The 17,769-nt window shown below is 47.1% G+C and overlaps 1 long non-coding RNA gene across 1 annotated transcript; it reads left to right on the top strand.

The window, feature by feature from the left end:
• Positions 1–3,996: 3,996 nt before the first annotated feature.
• On the top strand, positions 3,997–17,583 carry LOC120886473 (uncharacterized). The gene is made up of 4 exons (XR_013439253.1): positions 3,997–5,340; positions 6,777–6,999; positions 7,299–7,510; positions 12,111–17,583. It is a non-coding gene; the product is annotated as an uncharacterized LOC120886473 (long non-coding RNA).
• Positions 17,584–17,769: the final 186 nt, after the last annotated feature.

The raw sequence follows: 17,769 nt of genomic DNA, 5'->3' as shown, positions 1-17,769 counted from the left end.
ACCAGCTTTGGCCCCTTCTCCCTCCCAGGAGAAGTCTGTGTTCCCCCTTTTTAAATAACTCTGCTTCATATTTCATGCCTCTGCGCGTTTCTCTAATGCTAAGCTTCGACACGTGAGGGAGCACCAGTAACCGGCGTTACCCATCCTTCTGCACCTCTGTCGTTGGTTCACCCCAACAGCTCGTTGTCCCTCATCCCTGGCCTTTGGTTCCCCTCAGGTCTGTCTCTTACTTAATCTATCTTGGGGTGGGGAAGTGATCCCGGCATTCCACAAAATCACCCACCCCTATCCACAATGGCCTCTGAAAAAATTCAGTGTAACCCTTGGGGTTCCACAGAGCACCACTTGGAAACCGCTGATTAGTGGCACGATGTAGGTCTGATTCGAATCCTGAAGGTGCTAGTCATGACCTCCATCACAAGCAAATCACTGGAAATCCCTAACCCTCCATCTTCTCATGTCTAAGACATAGATCACCACATTTCCCTGTCAGGTGCTTATAAAAATTAGGTGAAATACAGTCCGGCATTGCTTAATGACGGAGACGTGTTCAAAGAAATGTGTTATCATGTGGCTTTGTCATTGCACAAACATCACGGAGTGTCCTGTCACAAACCTGGCTGCTGCAGGTCAGTTGCTTCATGGGGCCCTCAATGCATGTAAGGTGGCTTTACAGTCAACTGTATTTTTATAAATAGAAGTTCACTCTAAAATGGTAAAAAAGTCTAGCGTGGTAAACAGGAATCAGCAGCACAGGGGTCCACGGTCATTATCAAGCCTCACGCACTGAAGGGAATTGTACATACTGTGCTTTGATAGACTGGCAGCGCAGCAGGTCTGCTCACTGGGCCAGCTCACATCAGCATCTCTGCAAATACGAGGACAGAGCTGTGCGGTGACACTCTGCCTGCCCATCACCAGGAGCAGAAGTTCTTCAGTTCCATTGAGATCCTATGGAACCACGCTGTACATCCTGCCTGCTGTGGACTGAAACACCGTTAGGCAGCGCACGATTGTAACTAAGCTCTCTGAGGACGGGACTTTCTGCAGAGCTACATCCCTTGAGTACTCGATGAGCAAGTGTTGGTTGTGAAGATCAGTCATTGACAGTAGGAGTTGACTGATCTTCCGCTCCCTCCTCCCAACTCTCCCAACTCCCTACCACCCTTCCTTATGTGATGACTGACACCTTTTCAGGCTCCCCAGATTTTTTGTTGAAGACATATTGAATCTTATTTAAGTTGGGGAGTGAACCCAGCCCCTCCTGGTGCTAAGCATGGGCGCTTCATGAGCCGAAAGTTTATTTCTGTCTTGTGTAAGTCCAGATGGAGATGGTGGGGTGAGGGGCAGCTCCACGTTGGCAGGACCCCAGGCTCCTCTGCTTTGCTCTGCCATCCAGGTGTGGTTGGCTCTGCAAGATGGTGCACACCATGCCTACTTTCCAGCCAACAGGAAGGGCAACGGGGAAGGAGGCCCACACCCTTCCCATTTGTCACTATGTCCTTTCCACTTGTGCTCCATGGGCCAGGACTGGGTGTCAGCCTCCCCTCAGAATGAGCAGGTGAACTGAACTTCAAATAGCACGGATGTTTTTGTTCCTGCGGTTACCAAGAGCTTTATAGGAAAGCTCTTGGTAACCGCAACACCAGTGCTCAGCAATCCACGATCCCCCACATAAAACCCAGAGCAGAATGCTTGCTTTCGGGCTCCTCAGCTGGGATTCAGCCTTGGACCTTGCAATGAGACTCTATTTGCCCTGGGGTTTTCCTGAGCTTATCAGGGGTCTTAGGCTTCTGTTATTCCTGCCACCTCTCTGTGAGTGATAAAGTTGATCTGGGTGACTTGTGCAACCCTTTTGTCTTACTGTTTTCCTACTTGGGCAGCTGGATTTAGGCAAAAACCTCCTGCCAGATCTAGAAACCAGAGCAGAAGGTCTCAAGGCCTTAAGACTCAGTGGTTACCGTGAGCCTTCCTGTTAACCTTCCGTTCGTTTAATCCTTCCTTCATTTCACAAATATTGACAGATGGATTCTGTGTGCCACGCATTTTCTCAGGCATTGGGTGTCCAACAGTAAAGGAAATACATGGTGACCCTGCTCTGAAGGGGACACTGTCTCAGCTGTTCTGGAAGAGTGCCCTTGCTATAAGGGGAGGCCTATAGGATTTTAGACTTTAAGGGCCACAGATGGTCTCGGTCTCTTTCCCCTCTGCTCTTCCCGTCTCTCCCTCCCTCCCACTATCTACTCTTCTCTTCCTCCTTTTCTCTCCTTGCTCCTCCTCCTTCCCAGTCTTCTCCATCTTTTACAAATCTGTAGAGCCACCCTTAGCCTGGGAGCTCCTTCTGTGGATTGGCTGTTCTGAGCATGATCCCAGTACGGTGGGCTGAGGCGGTAGGGCCATGGAGAGGCGGGACCTGGGGAAGGCAGGACCTGGATACCATGCTCAGAGGGGATTAACGCAGTTCCCGTGGGGCCTCTGTCAGTTCCCATTAGTGAGAGTTGTTATAAAAAAGAGCACATCTCATCCTGAGCCTCTCTGGCTTCCTGTGTCACGGTGTGATCTCTTTGTCACCCACTCTCTTGTGATATAGCCCACCATGAGGGCCTCACCAGGGGCCAAAGAAATGGGCCCACCTGGTGTTGGATTCTCAGCCTCCAAAACTGTGAGCTAAGTAAACTTATTTATAAAGTACCTCGACACAGATATTCTGTTGTAGCAACAGAAAGCCGACCAATACAATATGTAAAAACAGACTGAGGCCTGGATTTGGCCAGTGGACCTAATTGGTCAGCCCCTAGATAACCCCTTTAAACAGCTTTCCTGTAAAGTAAAGCAAGGCACTTGGAGTCCAGGAACATGAACACTTTTCCTCTTTATTTTAGTTCAGGCCCACAGCAGGCATCGCCCATGGAGATTGGGAGCTGCAGTGAAATTTGTTGCTTCTGCTCCCTCCTCCCAACTCCAGGCACCCTGCATGCAACTTCAGGGAGTCCCTTTCTAATTGGGATCTACTGTGTGTGAATGGACACCACGCACCTGGGGCCCTCGCACGGGAGGAGTCTCAAGGCCTTGAGAGATTATGCTCCGGTTTCTAGATCTGGCAGAAGGTTTTTGCCTAAATCCAGCTGCCCAAGTAGGAAAACAGTAAGACAAAAGGGTTGCACAAGTCACCCAGATCAACTTTATCACTCACAGAGAGGTGGCAGGAATAACAGAAGCCTAAGACCCCTGATAAGCTCAGGAAAACCCCAGGGCAAATAGAGTCTCATTGCAAGGTCCAAGGCTGAATCCCAGCTGAGGAGCCCGAAAGCAAGCGTTCTGCTCTGGGTTTTATGTGGGGGATCGTGGATTGCTGAGCACTGGTGTTGCAGGCTGCAGACTTGGCTTCCGGCATCTCCATCTTGCTTGGCTTCCTCCTTCTCCCACCCTCTTCTCCTCAGCCCCTGGCAGGTTGTCAGGTGGCCAGTCACTCTTTCAGTCCCACCAGCCTCCGCACTGGGTGGCTCCGGGCGGGGGCAGCTGTTTCACAGGGAGAACACCTACCAGGATGTCTTATTTCAATATTGTCTTTTCCCTGGGGGGAATGGCTGCCTTTTTGTATAGCTCCTGTCTCTGACTGTGTTGAAACAAACCTCCACCCATCTTTTACCCTGTGGATTATTACCAGGCTTTAGCCTGGGTCCACTCTAGGAAGAGGGGTTCGGAGAGAGGGAAAATCTTCCAATGTTTAGTCCTGTGGTTTGGCCAACCGCAAGCCGTTAGGTGGTGGAGCTGGCAGAACTTGGGTAAAACCTGTCCAAGGCCAAGCCAGAACTCAATCCCATGCTCTTTCAAAAAACACCAACAACAGCAGCAGCCTCCCCTCCCCACACCCCCCACCCCCGAAAAAAAGGAAGAAATTTTCCTTCTGGATACAGAACAGCAAGTGATTGTCTCCCAGGTGTTGGGGTGAATGTGGGGCTCGATGAGTCGTCAAGGTTGCACGGTCTGTGTGGAGAAGCCTGCCTTCTTCCTGTGGGTTGGGGTCCAGCTGAAGAAGAGCTTTGTCCCTCCCAGTCACTGTCCTCCCAGGGGATGGTTTAACCCCCTGACCTAACATGGACCCAGCTAGGAAGCCACGGTGGTAGGGAGCTGGAGGTCACCCTGGCCTTGGTGAGGCCAAGGCCAAGCCTCCACAAGCCTATTGAAAGGAGTGGAGAGAGATGGGGACCCCAAGTGGCACCAGCCTTAGGTGCCTGTGAGTGTGGCTGTAGCACCTGCCTGAAAGTGTCCCAGGAGCTGTGACCAGCAGGTGTTCCTGTGGAGGGACAAGTACCCTTACTGCCTTCAGCCTGGAGTCACCGTGGTACCTAGGGAGTCACTCAGAGCCTTGGGTGTCTCAGGTTGGGTTGTTGATGCTGTCCCCTGTTTCTGAGTCGCTGGCTTGGAGGTGCTCCTCGCGATTCTTCAATGCAGATTTGGCTACGATGGGCTGAGGAAAACCCTGGGAAGTGGGCAGTGTCCACTCTGGGCTGGGAGGTGAATGGGGAAGGGTGCGCTTGGGGCCTCACAGGGGTATCAGCAGGAATTCAAGCAGGAGGGGGCCTCACAGGGGTATCAGCAGGAATTCAAGCAGGAGGGGGCCCCACTTCCATGGAGAGGATGAGGCCGTGCGTGACAGAGCTGGTTCCTTCTCACGGGAAGGGCCTGACCGTCCCAGGCTTGGGTCGCAACTCTGACACATCCATGAGCTGGGGACCTTAGACCAGTGACCTCTCCACCTCTCTGAACCTCTGTTGTCTCAGAGCTCTTCCAAGGATTCTTAGGAGGAAGAGCTGAGGTTCTGAAATGGCAATATCAAGGAACCCCCGAGAAGGTGCAGCCTTCTTTGCTACAAATGGCCCCTGGTCTAGCTGGATCAGGAGGGAGCCTGTTTTGCTCCACGTTCAGGCCTGGTTTTTCTTTGGACTGACCTGGTTTTGTTGGAGAAGCTCCTGGCTGCAGATTTGAGGTAGAATTTGCAGATTTCCTTCAGCATAGCCACCCCAGCTTTGTCCCCACAGGGAGCACAAGGCACCTGCAGAAGGATTTGGCAGGAGCAGGCAGGGAGTTCCTGGTTCTCATTTGAATGCGACTTAGTCTGACCTTTCTTCTCTGGGCTGTGTCTTCTTTTCCTCTGGGCAGGGCATGGCTACTGCAAATTGCTGTCCTCGGCTTCTATTTCACAACCGCTTCCTGGGTGACACGCCATTGGAAATCACTGGTAAAGGAATCAGACCAGCCTGGCGCCTGCCCTTACCAACTGGACGGCCTTGCGGGCACCCCGATCTTTCTAGTCTTTGCTCCTTTTGCCTGTGTGAGGTGAGCCCGCCACACTCTCCCTGCTCACCCTCTCATTTTCTCATTCTGTGAGCTCATCCATTTTTGAAATGAAGAACCTCCTAGGAGGGTGTCATTGGGAGGGGGTTCAACGAGGTCTTTCTAGAGGCAGAGGAGACCTACTCGGAACTTCCAGGTTCTTGACACATCACAGGAAATAATTTAAGGACAAGTCAGGTCTCAGTAGCAAAGACAAAAGTTTATTATAGGAAGTGAAGGTAGGCACTCGGAGCAGATTAGGGGCTGTCTCGAGGGTGAGAGGTGCTTTGGGGGTCCCAGGCTGTTCTTTTAAAGGACACTTTGTGAGGAGTGGGCATGGACAGGTGTGTGGAGAATACATCTGTCTGGTGATCCTCGATGGTTTATGTCCGTCTGTTCCTCCAGGATCTTGAGGTAGAAATGTCCACCATGCGACCAGCGCACTGGTTTCATTAATGAGGTTCTTGGCATAAAAGTTAACTAGTGAGATCAAAATAAACACACAGACTCAGTTACCTCTTTCTATGACCAGGTCCGAGACGGCTCCCCCCTCTGGTTCTCACTTGGAACCACCGGGTAGGGCAGCAAGGATGACTCAGGGCCTGCAGGAGAGAGAGAGAGCACTCCAGGGAGTGGCCTTTTATTGGGGAACAAGAAATTCAGGGGAGAATTCCATCCAATGAAGGTTGAGGGGGGCCGCCCTCCAAGGTCAGGGTCAGTGATTGGCCCCCGTGGTCAGTGGTTAGTCCAGGAGAGGGCCCGGAAAGCTCCGACACAGTTTAGCCAGAGCGCTTCAGACCCAAACCTGGAGTTGCCCAGTCACGTGTGAGAATGGCTCCCCACAGACGTGGTCTCTATTATCTGATCAACACATGACATTTGGAATGTACCTTCTGTTATAGCCGCCTGCTGCCTTCTTGCTTGCTCTCTTCTTTTCTTTCTTGGTACTAGAGATTGACTCCAGGGGTGCTCTGGCAATGAGCTACAACTGCAGCCCATTTTTTTTTTTTTTTTTTTTTTTGAGACAGGTTCTCGCTAAGTGCCAGGCTGGCCTCAAACATGTGATCCTCCAGGCTTAGCCTCCCAAGTACCTGGGAGTGTGTACCACCGCACCCAGCTTATTATAGGTTTCTTAAAATGTTGTGTCTCCCTTTGTTTAATCCATTCTAAAAATGCATGTTTTGCAGGGCAATTTTGCACAGGGCAATTTTCATAAGTGAGTATATTTCCAGTAACTTCAGGATTGTGAAAGAATTTACAGTAACATTAAGATTTGTAGATTTCTCAGAATTCGGGGAAGTCGTGGGAGAAAAACTGGGTAGGAGGAAGGTATGAGAAACTTTAGCAAAGTAACAGTCTCCTTTTCCTTTCTTTCTTTTTTTTCTCCTTTCAACTGCTTTCTAATCCTACCCCACCCACCTCTGTTCCCTTATTCTTAGGGGCTAATGAAGGGCAAGGGGTCTGTCTTCCAGAACTGCTTCAAGCTGGCAAGGGACAATGGCCCTGCGTAGCCAGGGATGGAAAATCTCATCCTGTCTGATCTAAAGGAGACCCAGAAAGTGATCTGTGCTTCATGGATGGGTTGGAATCCAGGCACTGCCACCTTCTCAACGTGGAATTGTCACAGTCTGGGAGACGTGATGCTCTTGGAAGATAAAGAAGGTAAGAGGCCAACAGCAGGAGGATCAGGCAGCCAAGGGGGGTCAGGCTAGAGGGCCCACAGATCTGCTCTTGATCTAGGCCCTGCTTTGCAGTCAGGGTAGGCTCTCATGAAGAGGGGAAGAGGGCCTCAAAGAGAAAGCAGATCCTGCCCAAGGGACTGGTTTCTGGTAGAGCAGAGAAGTTCCAATCACCAAAAAAAAAAAAAAAAAAAGTTGTATGTCAGCAGAAAGGAGTGAGGCTCCTGGGACCTAGAATGTAGGGGACTTGGCTTAAACAGGGCTTTTCATTGCTTTGAACAGGACCCTTGGATCCTCCAGTGGCTCAGATGAAGAGGAGTCCTGTTCTCCTCTCTCCGGTGGCTTACGGTCCTGGTCCTGTAAGACCTCAAGACGGGCAGGTTTAAGTTTTCATAAATGGCTCCACAATGTTTGGCTGTGGATTCTGACAGCCACCAGGGTGCTTAAGGAGACCTGGAGGGGGCCCTTCCCTCTGGGGAGAAGCTAGTCAGTGGGTGAGCACCTTTTTCAAGGTTTTAATAGAACAAGTTTCCTTGACTCAACTTGTGGGGTGATGGGGCAGGTGCAGGAGGTACTCGATTTCTGTATTCCAGATGGGTCCTTCGTAACTACCCCCAATCTGAGAACATGTTTAATAACAATTTCTTTGTGTTTTAGGATAGTGGCAAGGTCTGAGATCAGAAAAGGTCTCTGTATAGTATCTTGTAAGGACAGGGTTGGAGAAAGACTCTCCCCTACCCTGTAAGCCTAAAAGTGAAAGTACCAAGATAGATCGTAAAGCAGAATACAAGAGGGGTCCAAAGTCAGATGTCTAATTAGGGGGTGGGGTGGGGGATGGGGTAAATTATTTTTAAATGGCGCCATGAGTGTGGCCTTCCTTGTGCCCCTCAGTAGCATGCCTGCCTCGGTTATTCTTCCTGGCTGGGTGTTCAGGGCTAAGCAGGCCCCTTTCTTGGCCAAAAGTGAACCTCCTTCTCTTCCTTTCTTTTCTGTTCCTATTCAGGTCCATCAAGGCCCCTCAGGAGTTACTCTTAGGGACTTTGTAAGGAACATCCTGGCTCCTTTAGTCTTTCCCCCTCTCCTGGTCTTTCCGTCTGCCAGGATGGTTCAGGACCTTACTGACTCCGTGGCTTCCCTTGGGAGCGATAGGGACATCCCATCTCCCGTGAACCTCCTCTTTGCAGAATTGACAACGGGTTGGCTCTTAGTCTCAGGGAGTCTTTGCAAGCCCCCTGATTGGGATTCTGGGTGACTTGTCAGAATTGCAGGGCCCTTAGAGGATTCCCACTGCTCCCTGAGTCCTAGGAGACCTTGGATGCTGAGGGCCAAAATATTAGCTATTTTTTTTTCTTTTTGCATCCTTTTATTTCTTGATTTTGGCCTTCAAATTTCAGCTGTTGAACACTGAGAAGGCTACTCCTGCCTGTCCTTTTTAATGAACAGGGGTTAATATCTGTCCTGTAGGTGATGACTATTATATCAAAATATTGCTTATGTTCTAAGTTCTACTTCTGCAAAATATTAACAGACAACAGTTACAAAGTTGTACAAGAAAAATACAAAGTAAAATTATTAAGAACAAAGTAAATTCAGTTTATATAATAATTTTAAGTGAAGAAATACACACACACATATGTACCTTTTACCAATAGGTTACTTGATCTGTTAATAAATATTGAATGGTTTACATAAAATTTGCTATTTTTATATTTTTGTTATTTTTATATTTTTTGTCTTTTTAAATTGATTTTATTTTTTTAAAAACATGACAGCAGAATGCATTACACATATAGAGCACAATTTTTCATATCTTTGTATATAAAGTATGTTCACACCAATTGATATCTTCATACATGTACTTTGTGATTTTTTGCATTACAATTCTTATTACACATATATACCACAATTTTTCATATCTCTGTATATAAATATGTTGACACCCAATTCGTGTCTTCATACATGTACTTTGGATAATAATGTCCATCACATTCCACCATCCTTGCTAATCCCCTGCCTCCTCCTTTTTCCTCCCACCCCTCTGCCCTATCTAGAGTTCATCTATTCCTCCCATGTTCTTTCTCCCTACCCTACTATGAGTCAGCCTCCTTATATCAGAGAAAACATTAAGCATTTTTTTTTGTCTTATAAATAAATGACATGTCTTGAAAATAAAGTAGAGCATACTTTTTCCTGATGTACTTCCTAGGTGATCCATGCCCAATCCTTTAATTATCAGAGTGTCAAGGTTTTGAAAGACAAGTGTTGAGCATATTCAATTATCTTTGATGGCCAGACTATAACCAAGAACACATAAATGTGAGCCTGAAAAAGGCTATTGTTACTAACATGTGAGTTCCGGGGATACCAACTTGGTAAAGTGTTTCCTTCAACTTGCATGTCAGCAGGCTTTTGTATTTGGGGAATACAGATACATTTTAACACACAAGAAGTCAGTAATAATTAGCGGTTACACGACATGGCTAGGTAGGAAATTATAATGATGTTGCTCTCCCTTTAACAGCTTTACGCAGGTAACTAATGCTGGCAAAAATTAAAGAGTAGCTTTAGATATCTTATAAGTTTAATATCTAGTGCCAATTACCACAGATAGAATTATGGCCTCATGTATAAGTGCATCTCATATATACAGTAAGAAAACACCTATTTAAAGCAAATAGATGTAAATTGGGTTTTAAATGGCAGAGTTTTTTTTTTTTTAAATCTAAATGGTACTAAATACAAATGACAGAAATTCCAAAAGTTCCACTGTTTGTTTTATATGCTTATATGAAATATGCAGATACAATGTAAATTGTATAAAAGAGTAGTTCTTGGTTACCTTGCATGCCTTAAACTTATATAACTTTAACACTACAAAATTATGCATAATATTTAGAAAAAGCTCAGGCAAAGCTCATAATATTTAGACACAGCATATTTAGCTCTCAGGTATATACTACACATCTCTAATCTCAGATGTGTTGGGTCTCAAGTACACTATAGTAACCATAATCATAGTTGTTTATTTTTTTAGAGTTATAAAGTGTTCATAAAAACATAGACACTTAAATAAGCCCTGACTTTGATAAGAGAATTTCCTGAGTAATTAAAAACATAAATAGACAGCAAATACAAGAGTTGATCTCGATAAAACACAAAAATCTTTGTTCATTAAGTCAGTTTTTCCTTCATAAATGTTACCAAGAGCAGAAAATTTTAAACATAGAGAATTAATTCTGGCTTTACCTAAATGTCTTAAATTTTTACCTTAGAAAGTCACTCAAATAATCTTTCAAATTATATTCAACTAATCACCCGTAACTGTTCTAATAGTCATCCTTCATAGGCAATCTATAACTACCTAATCACTAGATAATTTGTTTACATCCTTATGTTTCTTGTCCTTTCTTTTCCCCATCTTTGAACAATCTAGATATTTTATTTTAGGACAAAAATCTTACTTTACCGTATGAAATTCTTTCTCATACCAAAGTATTCCCTTCTCCTTTCAACTTTCCTCACCTAAACTATTCCCATACCTATAACTCTCACGAGTTTTTATTTAGTGGTTTTCTTTTGTTTTAGCACTTTTTAAAACTGACAATTTGAAACAATCCTTATAAAATTCTTGAATTTAGACAAAATTACTTTTTTTTTGGTACCAGGAATTGAACCCAGCAGTGCTTAACAATTGAGCCACATTCCCAGCCTATTTTTTTTATTTTTTATTTTGAGACGGGGTCTTACTAAGTTGCTTAGGGCCTGGCCAAGTTGCTGAGGCTGGCTTTGAAATTTTGATCCTCCTGCCTTAGCCTCCCAAGCTGCTAGGATTACATGGATTAGACAAAATTACTCTTTCTTAATGAAATAACAGACTTTATGCTGCCTATAGTTTTCTCATCAAAACACAGCTTAAATTTTTTATTTTTACATATAGAGTACACATTATTCAATATATATATATATATACGTTATATATAATATTTAGAAATTGATTTTTTAGTATTTTAACTTAATTATAAACAACTCAGCTATTTTTCTAACATATATTTATAAATGTTTCTTTTTTTCTACCTAATTTATCCACTTTATCAGCTAGTTTTAGATTACCCATGAAAACCAAGATATCTAACAAGCACAGTTAACATTGTAGGTTAATTCTTATCAAAGAAATTCCCTAAAAGCAATGGACATTGTGTTCTAAATGTCTAAGAGAGACCAATATACAACCCTGATTGGTTTTCGATCTAGGCAAAAACATGTGTTACCAAGTTTAAAGACATCCTCACTTCTATCTTACCCACAAATGTAAAGTGACCTAAGTCACATGAACTAAAAGGTATGTGGCCCTTGTTCCCTTAATTAGTGAGCACTCATTTATCTGTGAGTCAGTTAGGTACCGTGTCAAGGAACACAAGCCCACAAGCAGGGACCACCTACAACACACACAAGTGCAAAAATACACATAAAAATAGAAGATGATGACTGTAGAGCTTTCGTGGCAGGTATTGGATCCCCACAGGTAAGAACTAGAGAGTTACAGACGCTCCCTAAGCAGAGTATGGGCCAGATTTAGAGTTTCAGAAACCAAAGGAGGGCCTGTCCCAGGCATCTGTCATGTGGCACAGTGAGCAAGGATGTTAAGAGGAAGACCACAGCACACAGACACTGGAGGCCCACACAGCTGGGGGTGGCCGGGCAGCACTCACGGGTCACCCCAGACACTGAAGCAGCGCCATAAGTGGCCACTGGCCCTCCCCAAGGCAGATCCTTTTTGACCACCCCCACTGTGCACCCCATCTTCAGACCCTCTGAAGGGGAAGAGCCCCTCTCTTTGCCTCACTCTCAAGTGAGTTAGCGTTTGTTCCTGCCCACCTGCTTTGCAGTCACAACCGGTTTAACTACATTTGAATAATTCTCTCTCTATTTTTTAAAGATAGCAGAGAAAAAAAAGAAAAAGACTAGATTGGCAGAGAGGTAAAAAGCTTTTGTGTTAACCCATAACTGTAACGTAAGAACTATCTTGAAGTCATTTATAAGAAATGTTTTAGGCACGTCAACCAAAAAATATGGGCCAATTTTCTTGTTTTCTAGCTTATGTTGAGGCCGTGTGATACTGTATAAGAAAGTCTGCCACAAGAATGAGAAGTCATACTCCATTTATGCATGATATGTCGAAATGCATTCTACCTTCACGTGCGACTAATTAGAACAAATTTAAAAAGAAAAAAGAAAGAAAGAAAACTAGCCTCTTCTTGAGGCCATCAGCCTCAAAAAGACAGTCCAGTTATTTACAATGTAACACAAAGGAGAATCTGCTGGAATGGATGAGGTGTTGCTCATTTTGAAAGTGAGAGGCCTCGGCTTGTGCATGAGCAGGGACTTCAATCTTTTCATGTCTGAAGGAGAGAAAAGGGGAGTGATTGCCCCACCTCTTACAGAGATGCCAACCCTAGAGGCAAGCGTGCCTGCAGTGGAGCTCATGAAACGCTAATCTGAAGGGGGCGTCACCCTCATAATGAGCAACGCCAGCTCATTCCCTCTGGACACTCCCAGTGGCTGGAGCACCTTTGCCTCTGATGAGCAGACACACTCTGCTTTCAGGTACCGCTGGAGTCCCAGGATCCAATGAACCATATTTTCAGTGTTTGGAAAAAAAGTAGAAAAATGACGTCACAGAAAGGCCTAGACTGCAGTGTGATAATGCAAATGATTCTCATTTCTGTACTCATCCAGGGAAGCATGATTACTCACATAGCAACAGGCAAACACCCTGAAGACTTTCCAAATGTTGTGTCAAGGATGTTACCTATTTGGATAACTCAATGATGGATATGCCCCTCTGGTTGGCCGGGGGAGACACTTCCTCATCCACCGGTGGGTGAGGCCGTGTTGTCTATCAGGACAGAAACTCACAGAGGGTTGAGAACCTCACTGAGGATGGTAAAAATGATCTGTTCCCAGCTGGCCAAGTTTAAGATGAGACAAAGAATCGCCACAGGCGTCTCCCCTACAAGGGGAGACCCAGAGAGAAAGCTCACCCGTGTTTTGAAAATAAGGACAGGAGTCCAGTTGTGACCGAGAAGAGAGGTGAGCATGGGGAATAGTGTTGGAAGAGAGGACTGACTGCCACCCCCTAGTCATCCAGGGACCTGTTTGTTCTGGATCATTGTGAGAGCTGGTTTGGGGGTTCCTTCACATCATGGCTGATTGCCTCCTCTCATTCTCAGATGTGGTCTGAGAACATCACGGAGGAGATGTGAGGTTGCATGAGACATTGGGTGAACTTGTCTCCCTGAATGAGCTTGTGGAGTTCCACTGGAACTGGGAACAGGGTACGTTCATTTGGGACTTTTCCTGTGAGGCCACTGCCCATCCTGGGGTGCACCTTCACCTGGTTGAGTTGGAGGGAATGAATGCCTCTTATTTTTGGTGTCTTTATAATCCGATGCTTATTGTTTCACTGATCTGGAAAAGAGGAAATCTGTAGGCACTTTAGGAGGAGAGAAGAAAGAGTGAGAGAGAGAGGGAGGGCCAGTGAGCTTGTGTTTGACTCCAAATTGTGGTTCCCAGTCAAGCCCATACTATCACTCAAGTAGCTCAGAAAAGGGTAGAAAAAGAAGTTGCAGACTCTTGTGGAAGTGCAGGAAGGGGACATCAGACCACTCCCCTGACATGCTTTGCCAGGTCCATGTCAGCAGAAGGGGGCTCCAGGAGGTCTCTCCAACCGGTACAGACCTCCACTCACAACTTCCTGGCTCTTGACATGTCACGGAAAAGAGTTCAAGCACACATCAGGTTTTGGCAAAGAAGAAGAGCCTTATCAGAAAGCAAAGGTGAGGATCCACATTCCCGGGCCCCTTACACTGACACGGGCACCTGCTCTGCTGGTTCTGGGGTTATGATAAACTTACCGATGTGTCCACGAATGCTCTGAAGCTCCTCCTTTCTAAACACAGAGCTGAATGACACACCTGCTGCACTGTGACTTGCTTCTGATGAGTGGCATATGTCATAAGGGACTGGACATCATTTTGGTGATTGAGTTGTATAAAGACAGTGCTTCTTGGGCTCTGTCTCTCTTCTGTACATGCTCACACTTGCTCTCTCTTCCTTGAAAGTCACATCAGATCAGCTTCTGCATATACCCTCACGGAGGAACTGAGACCTCCTGCCAAAAACCCCATGAGAGCCAGAGCGAGAGCACTTGGACACGGAACATTCTGCCCCAATCATATCTTCAGAAACTGCAGCCTTGTCCCCCAACTCGACTACAAGCTCAGCCCCTCTGGGATCCCTGGAAAATGTTGATCATTTCAAGCTATGGGTTTGGGGGGATTTGTTCTGCAGGGGAAGGCGGCCAACACCAGCTCACATCTCCTGTCCCACTGGCGCCTGGGATCAGAGGCAGAGAGTAAGAAGAGAACCTGAAGATGGTGTGAGAAAACAGGCTGGCCTCAGGACAGTGTGTGCTGCAGCTGACACGGGTTCCCTCCTTCACTCCACAGCGGCCCAGGCTCACTGATGAAGGTCACTGCCGGTGCCCTGGTTTTTATGCTGAGGGGCTCATCGAAGCCTAACAAATACCAGTGGAGGCCCCGTTTGATTCCTCTCCTTTACACACCACACGGAGGAGACCTTGGCACAGAGAGGTAAAGTGAGTTCCCAAGGCCACGTCACCATCAGCGCTGAGGGAGCTGGGATTCTGAAGCAGGCCCCCTGCGGGGGGTCCACCCTCTCCCTCTCTGGCCAACAGCACTCCTCTCCCAGCTGACGGGTGCCCAGACTGGCCTTGGGGACACAGTGACCTCAAAAGAGAGGAGTCACCTGCTGCGGTCCTCCAGCGGTGGCAGCCTGAGGAAGAATCCTGGGATTTGGGTCAGAAAGCAAGGGCTTGGTCCGGGCAGCATGGATGAGGAATCACGCCTCTCTCCTCTCAAGACACTGGGAGCCTCTGAGGGGCCGGAGGAGAGGTCCCGCCAGGGTTTCAGGTGGAGATCCAGGTCCTACTTTTTACCTGGGTTTCCGCAGCTCCTTCCACACCTCTCACCCTCTGGTAACCAGGATTCTGATGGAGGATCTTGATGCAGGCATGGCCCTGCGCCACCCAGAGCATGCCTGAGCAGAAACCCCTCCGTTCCCAGGGTCCTCATCCCAGAACAGTGCTGCTTCTTCCCTGGCAGCCAGCAACCCGGGCAGCACCCTCTCCCTCCAATCTCCTGGTGAAGCGGGCAGACACCCTCCTCCGCTTACCCTCTGCTGCACACTTCCCAGCCAATGTCACTGTCCCACTGCAATGACCCTAGGCTGTCCCACACTTCCACGCCTGCCCCGCCAGCTGGTCTTCTTCACAGTCACCCGAATATCTTCAAGAATACGAGGCCTTTGCATCATTCGCTGGTTTCAAGCCTTCAGCGGGCCTCCCGAGACCCAGAGACCCAAGCCTCCATGCTCCCCCTTCCACAAGCCCCCAGCCCCTCCTACTCCCACTGGAGGTGATCTGGCCCCGCCCACTGCTGCCGCTGGTAGTCCCACAATGCTCCCTAGACCTGAGCTCTCCCAGGGGAAGTAAGGAGAGGGCTCGAATCCCAGGGGAAACTGCTGCAGAAAGGCATCTTTGATACCACAGGCCGGCCAGAGTCCCGGGGGTGCCAACTTGCCCTGGTTGAGTTAGCAACTCTGCTGGAGCCCACAGAACCTCAGGGAAGGTTCGGTCTCAGGCTTCCACCTCCCAGTCCTGCGTGAGTAAGGCTTTGTTATACTCCTGGCTGTATGTCACAGAGCAGGAGGCCTCCCAGGGTCCGCTCCTGGTTTTCCAGGCCTGGTTCCCACACCCACTGGTGCGCAGTCTTTGCATGTGGTCAGTGACTCCCCCCGACATCTCTGCAGAGAACTGCTGGCTTCTGGCCATAGAGGCGGCCACCTCCGGCTCATTGCTGTACCCTCAGACAGAGTTGCCGGATTTGACAAACAAAAACACCACAAAATTCGCAGGACAGACTTGCAGTAAAGTTTTTTCCTTATGTGAAGTTCACGCTTCTCTGGGTCCCATGAATGGTCAACTCACCCGTGGACAGTGCCTGTGAGAGGTGGTCCTAGGCTTAAGGACCAGGAGCCCCTAGGCACTATCTTGGGGACTTGCAGAGTCGAAAACATCCGTGTGGTTGGGAGCACAGGGGAGTCACCTGGATCTGTGATTGTGACATGGCAGGTGCCCTGGTAGTGGCTTAAGAAGTAATGTCTCTGAGGCCTGCACCACCGAGGGGTGCAAGGGTCATCTTGGACACGGAGGTGGGTGGGTGGTACTGCAGGGAGCAGAAAGTCAAGGAATCCCCAGTGTTTGGGTGTCAGGGTGGCATGGTGAGCTGATTGAAGAACTCTGCCTCCCAGGAATGAAAGCAGTAGAGAGAAAAACCCTGTGTGTGTCCCCATTCCAAGGGGAGCCCGAAGGCCCTCATCTCAACTCTTATTCCTGGGTGGGCCAGAAAAACACATTGGAAAAACAAGCTTTCCTCCACAACCTTCGAAGGTCACCGCCTGCTCCCTTGCCTGCCTCCTCTAAGCCTTCAAACAACCACAGGATCCAGACATCCTTCCAATGGATTTGGGCCATAATCCAGATAATCTTACATGTCAATTCTAAATGTTGAAATCCCCAAAGATCAAAATCCCCAAAGATCAAAGTCCCTAAAGTCTGAAATCCCAAAAGATCAAAATTCCCAAAACATATTCTAGAAAACAAAAATGATTTTAAGATTAAAATTTAAAAAAATAATTTTAACTTAGTGAGGCCCTAAGCAATTTAGCAAGACTCTGGGGACATGGCTCAGTGGTTAAGCACTCCTGGGTTCAATCCCTGGTACCCAAAACAAAACAAGACTTTTGGGGACATTTATTTACATTTTGAAAGGGCATTTATTGGAGAAAAGCAATAACAACAAAGTACCCAACAGAATGCTCCCAAGGCCACTTTGAACAGTAAAACAGACAATCACAGCATATATCTTTGCATAAACCTCAGGAATACTGTCAACAGCCACAGGCTGTAACAGTTATAAGCAGGTCATATTCAAAAAAGAAATAGGTGAAGAGTGTTAGGTGCAGGGCAGGCTACATAAGTTGTCTGCAGGGCATGCCAAACAAAGTTAGCTGCAGGATGACCTGGCCTCTCAAACCCTCTGTCTGGTTCTTTATCACCTGTTTGCTTCAAGCCCAAACGCCCAAGCCCCCTGCTCAAGGCTGAACACTCAACCCCCTGCTCAAGGCCGAGCACTTAACCCCTTTGTGTGCCAACAAGGCAGCTTGCAGACCCAGAGACCCCATTAGATTTGGGCTATAAAAACTCCCTTCTGATAGTAGAGGATAGGAAAGGTAGCAGAATACAACAGTTACTAATAGGGCATTATGTAAAATTGTGGATGTGTAACCGACATGATTCTGCAATCTGCATTTGGGGTAAAAATTGGGAGTTCATAACCCACTTTAATGTATGAAATATGATATGTCAAGAGCTTTGTAATGTTGTCAACAACCAATAAAAAAAATAAAAAAAATAAAAACTCCCTTCTGCCAGGCTCCTCTCTTTCTTCTCTCTTGCTCTGTCTCCTTTATTTGAGTCCTCCCCCCCCCCCATCTCTTTCTCTCTCTTCTCCTCTGTTGCACTACTGCAATAAAGATCTCTTGGTTGCTCTGAGTGTTGTGGTCACTTTTATCACTGTGGTTGGTAAAGGTGTACACTTAGTTGGTTTTATTT

This window comes from Ictidomys tridecemlineatus, chromosome 5 (assembly GCF_052094955.1).
Source record: "Ictidomys tridecemlineatus isolate mIctTri1 chromosome 5, mIctTri1.hap1, whole genome shotgun sequence".
In the NCBI taxonomy this organism is placed as follows: Eukaryota; Metazoa; Chordata; class Mammalia; order Rodentia; family Sciuridae; genus Ictidomys; species Ictidomys tridecemlineatus.
This window is presented reverse-complemented; position numbering and strand designations above follow the sequence as displayed.